Source organism: Equus quagga, chromosome 6, assembly GCF_021613505.1.
Source record: "Equus quagga isolate Etosha38 chromosome 6, UCLA_HA_Equagga_1.0, whole genome shotgun sequence".
NCBI classification, from domain to species: domain Eukaryota; kingdom Metazoa; phylum Chordata; class Mammalia; order Perissodactyla; family Equidae; genus Equus; species Equus quagga.
The window spans coordinates 117,938,219-117,943,919 of NC_060272.1; the positions used below are offsets into that span (position 1 = coordinate 117,938,219).

Genomic DNA, 5,701 nt, shown 5'->3' on the forward strand with positions numbered 1-5,701 from the left:
ATAAAGAAAGGTATTACATAATGATAAGGGATCAATTCTCCAAGAAGTCATAACAACCCTTAATGTGTATGCAACTAACAACAGAGCATCAAAACATGTGAGGCAAAAACTGATAGAACTGCAAGGAAAAGTAGATGAATCCACTATTACAGTTGGAGACTTCAACACCCCTTTATTATAAATGGACAGATCCAGAAGACAGAAAATGCATAAAGATATAGTTGAACTCAACAACAACACCACAATCAACTAGAAATAACTGTCACCTATTGACTACTTCATCCAACCACAGAAGAATACACAATCTTCTCCAGCTCACATGGAACATTCACCAAGACAGATCACAATCAGGGCCATTAAATAGACCTTAAAAAACTCAAAAAAATGGAAATCATACAATATCTGCTCTCAGATCATAATGGAATTAAACTAGAAATCAATAACAGAAAATACCAACACACTTCTTAAAAAATGAGTCAAAGAAGACATCTCAAGAGAAATTTAAAAATTCCTTAAACAAAATAAAAATGAACATAGACCTTATTAAAATTTGTGGGATGCAGCAAAAGCAATTAGAGGGAAATTTATAGCATTACCTGCATGTATTAGAAAAGAACAAAGATCTAAAATCAAAGCTTCAATTTTAGGAAACTTTTGAAAAAGAAGAGCAAATTAAATTCAAATTTAGAAGAGAAAAGAAATAATAAAATTTAGAGCATAAATCAATAAAATTGAAAATAGAAAATTAGTAGGGAAGATTAATGAAACCAAAAGCTGGTTCTTTGAAAAGATCAATAAAATTGATCACCCCCCTAGCCAAGATAACTAAGAAAAAAAGGACACTAGTTACTAATATCAGAAATGAAAGAAGGGACATCACTACAGATCCCATGGACATTAAAAGGATAATAAAAGAATACTGTGAACAATTCTGTGCCAACAAATTTGATAACCTAGATGAAATGGACCAATTCCTTGAAGGACACAATTTGCCAAAACTCACACAAGATTAAATAGACAATCTGAATAGGCTTATACCTATTAAATATTGAATTAATAGTTAATAACCTTCCAAAACAGAAAGCACCAGGCTCAGATGGATTCACTGGTGAAATTTACCAAACATTTAAGAAAGAAATTATACCAATTCTCTAAAATCTCTTTCAGAGGATAGAAGCAGAGGAAATACTTCCTAACTCACTTTATGAAGGCAGCATTACCCTAATACCAAACCAAAAACATTACAAGTAAAGAAAACTGCAGACTAATATCTCTCATGAACATAGATGCAAAAATCCTCAACAAAAATGACATTAATTCCAACAATATATAAAAAGAATTATACACCACAACCAAGTGGGAATTATCCCAGGAATGCAGGGCTGGCTCAATATCTGATATATTTGATACTCCATTAAAGCAATCCATCTAAAGAAAAAAACTCAGTCCCAGCCCATTGGCAGTGGTGCGGCTGCACACCCCTCCTGGAGAAAGAGGAAGAGGAAGAAGAGGAGGAGGGAAACGGGAGGATGAGTTGGGAGAAGAGGGCCCAACGTAGCAGTCGCGCCAGCACTGGGTCAGAAAGCTGAGCAGGTGGCCGTCAGACGTCACACTTGGAGACTATGTTTGGCGGGTGGTAACTATTCCCTGGAAGCCGACTCTTGAGTAATAGAGAAGAAAGAAGAGAAGATCCAAGTGCTCTGAAGGCCTGGAAGACAATTATCTGGGCATCAGTAAACCCTGAAGGTGTCACTATGCCATCACGAAATTTTCCAACAGATAATGTCTTCAAAGGGTAAATGAAGCTGGAAAAATACATAGATGCAGCGCTGCAGCCTCTCCAAAATGTTTGAGGATAATATTCCAGAGAGAAATTGATCCCCTTGGATTAGGCAACTAGTCATAATGAAGAAAATTAGTCTTAAAACCTTCCAGAAGTCTTTCAACTTGAATAAAAGTAAAGAAGAAACCGTTTTCATGGTAGTACAACAACCATCACTAGCCAGTGATTTTGGAAAAGGCAATTCCTTATTTGGTAGTTGCTATGGTAAAGATATGGCCAGCTGTGATATCAACAGTGAAGATGAAAAAGGTGGAGAAAATAGATCCAAAAGTGAAAGCCTCATGGGTACGTTAAAAAGACAGTTCTCTGCGAAACAGATGCAGAAAGGCAAGGACACTACGCCCTCTGGGAGCTCTGCCTATGAGGACACCTGCTCCTCCTCCTCAGCACCCGTCTTTAAAGATGCAAGAGCTCAAAGGCCAATGAGGTCCACTTCCCTCCGCAGCCATCACTACAGCCCTACTCATGGCCTCTTCGACCTACCAACTCTGAGGAGACGTGTATCAAGATGGAGGTGAGAGTCAAAGCCTTGGGTCACGCTTCCAGTCCAAGCCCAGCACTGAATGGTGTTCGGAAGAATTTTCACGACCTTCAGTCTGAAACTGGGTGCCAAGAACACAGTAATTCCCTGAAGAGTTCGGAATCTCAGAATGGACTTGCATCTTCACCGTGATGAACGTGTGCCTGTAGCTATTGGACTTATGTCTCAGGACAACATTCAGCATACTGTGCCTTTAGATGAGGGGATGTACCCTTTGGAAGGAGTGCGTAGCTATTGTCTGGACAGTTCTTCTCCCATGGAAGTCTCTGCAGTCCCTCCTCAAGTCGGAGGGAGCTCCTTCTCTGAAGTTGAGTATCAGGTAGAACAGGACCTCATCGTGGCCCAGGAGATCTTTGTGGATCAGTCTGTGAATGGCTTGTTGATTTCCCCCACAGGAGTCATGTTGCAGAGCCCAAGAGCAAGTCATGATGACGGCCCTCCACTCTCACCCTTGCTACCTCCAATGCAGACTAGTCAGATCCAGAGGAACTTCAGCGGGCTCACCGGCACAGATGCCCACGTGGCTGAAAGTATGCGCTGTCATTTGAATTTTGATCCTAGCTCTGCCCCTGGGGTTGCAAGAGTTTATGACTCAGTGCAGAGTAGTGGTCCCATGGTTGTGACAGGCCTTACTGAGGAGCCGAAAAAACTTGCAAAACAAGGGTGGTACTGGGGACCGATCACACACTGGGAGGCAGAAGGGAAGCTGGCAAATGTGCCAAATGGTTCTTTTCTTGTTTGGCATAGTTCTGATCACCATTATCTTTTAAGCTTGAGCTTGAGCTCCCATGGCAAAACACTTCACACTAGAAATGAACACTCAAACTGTAGGCTTAGCGTTTATGAACAACCAGACGTGGAAGGACATCGTCTATAGTTGATCTAATTGAGCATTCAGTCAGGGACTCTGAAAATGGAGCTTTTTGTTATTCAAAGTCTCGATTGCCTGGCTCTGCGACGTACCCTGTCAGACTGACCAGTCTGGTGTTGCGGTTCATGCAGGTGCACTCCCTGCAGTACCTGTGTCGGTTTGTCATACGTTAGTACACCAGAAGAGACTTAATTCAGAAACTGCCTTTGCCAAACAAAATGAAGGATTATTTACAGGAGAAGCACTACTGAAAGATGATGAGAACCCTGCATGTTGCACTTTGGGAATAAGAAAAAGAGATTGAAATACAGTTTACAAACTTTAATTGCTATCAGTTCTTTTGCTGCTGTACTATTTCAGTTTTATGTGTAATCAGTTTGTTTAGGGATGGGGAAATGTTGGCAAGGTGTCTTGGGTTTATTTTGGTTTTTTAAAAAGAGAAGTCTTGAGCTTTTAGAAGTGTGCATTATCTTTCATCAACGTGCAAAATAATCACATTGTGAATTATCATATTCTTCTTAACCCCCCACCCCAAGTCCTTTGTGGCTATCCACTGTGATTTTTAGGCATTAAAAGCATGTTTCATGTGTATTCAACCCTAAATAAAGTTGAATGAAACTTACAAAGTGAAAATTGCTGTCTTTTTAAATGGCCCATTTTCAAAGATAGTATTGAGTAAACATACCCTTGTGATAAAACACAGAATTTACACATACACTGAAAGTAATTTTGTTTTTTTTGAGAAAGATTAGCCCTGAGCTAACATCTGCTGCCAATCCTCCTCTTTTTGCTGAGGAAGACTGGCCCTGAGCTAACATCCGTACCCATCTTCCTCTACTTTATATGTGGGACGCCTGCCACAGCATGGCTTGCCAAGCTGTGCTGTGTCTGCACCCGGGATCCGAACCGGTGAACCCGGAGCCGCCGAAGTGGAACCTTTGCGCTGAACCACTGTGCCACCGGGCCGGCCCCTGAAGCTGCCTTTTAATCTCATACTTGAGAAAGATTTTTTTAGAATTATGAATCAACATAATCTTGGGTAATGGAACACAGATCTGAAATATATTTTTTACAACACTCATTTCTAAATTATTCTTAAGGTTGTGCTGTTTTTTGGTTGTGTAAGGTTGAATTTTTCTGTTGCCTTCATTTTCATCTTGTGGTTTGTCTATTTTAATAAATGACCTTACGTTAAAAAATCATAAAGAAATGTACAGCATCAATTTAGAAAGTGTTGCCTTTTCTGTCATTAAGCTCTGGTACAAATTGGCATAACATGTAAAGACCTATGGAACTAGAACTATTATTAAAGAAATACTAGATGATCATTAAAAAAGCAAGACAAAAGGAAAATCACGTGATCGTATCAATAGATGCAGAAAAAGCATTTGACAAAATTGAACACCCGTTCATGATTAAAAAAAAAATCTCTCAGTAAATTAAAAATATAGGAGAACATCCTCAACATGATAAAGAACAGCTACAAAAAATTTGCAGCTGACATCATATTTAATGGTGAGAACCCACTAAGCTCTCCCACTAAGATCAGAAACAAAGCAAGGGTGTCCCCTCTTACCTCATAGGGCTTTTCAACCTCTACTGAAAGTCCTAGATAATGCAATGTGAAAAGAAAAGGAAACAAAAGGCATACAGATTAGGAAAGAAGAAATAAAATTGTCTTAGTTGGAAGATGACATGACCGTCTATACAGAAAATTCAAAAGAATCAAGAAAAAACTCCTGGAATGAATAAACAATTATAACAGGGTTTCAGAATACAAGGTTAATACACGAAATTGCTTTCCTGTATACCAGTAATGAACACTGGAATTTGAAATTAAAAAGCACAATACCATTTGCATTGTCACCCCCAAAGGAAATACTTATGTCTAAATCTAACAAAATACGAACAAAATTATATGAAGAAAACTACAAAACTCTGATGAAAGAAATCAAAGAAGAGCTAAATAAATGAAGAAATATTCTATGTTCATGGATAGAAAGACTCAGTATTGTCAAGACGTTAGTTCTTCGCAACTTGATCTATAGATTCAGTGCAATCCCAATCAAAATACCACCAACTTATTTTGTGGACATTGATAAACTGATTCTAAAGTTTATGTGGAAAGGCAAAAAAACCCTGAATAGCCAATACAATGTTGAAAGAGAAGGACAAAGTAAGAGAACTGACACTATCCAACTTCAAGACTTACTATAAAGCTACAATAATCAAGACAGTGTGGTATTGGTAAAAGAATAGACAGATAGATCAATGGAACAGAATAGAGAGCCTAGAAATAGAGTCACATAAATATGGTCAACTGGGCTTTGACAAAGGAGGAAAGGCAATAGAATGGAGCAAAGATAATCTTTCCAACAAATGGTGCTGAAACAACTGGACATCCACATGCAAAAAAATGAATCTAGACCCAGACCTTACACCCTTT

General features: G+C 38.9%; 1 pseudogene; it reads left to right on the plus strand.

Annotated features, from left to right (window-relative positions):
* Positions 1–1,905: 1,905 nt before the first annotated feature.
* On the plus strand, positions 1,906–3,506 carry LOC124241304 (suppressor of cytokine signaling 6-like; annotated as a pseudogene).
* The last annotated feature ends 2,195 nt before the right edge of the window (positions 3,507–5,701 follow it).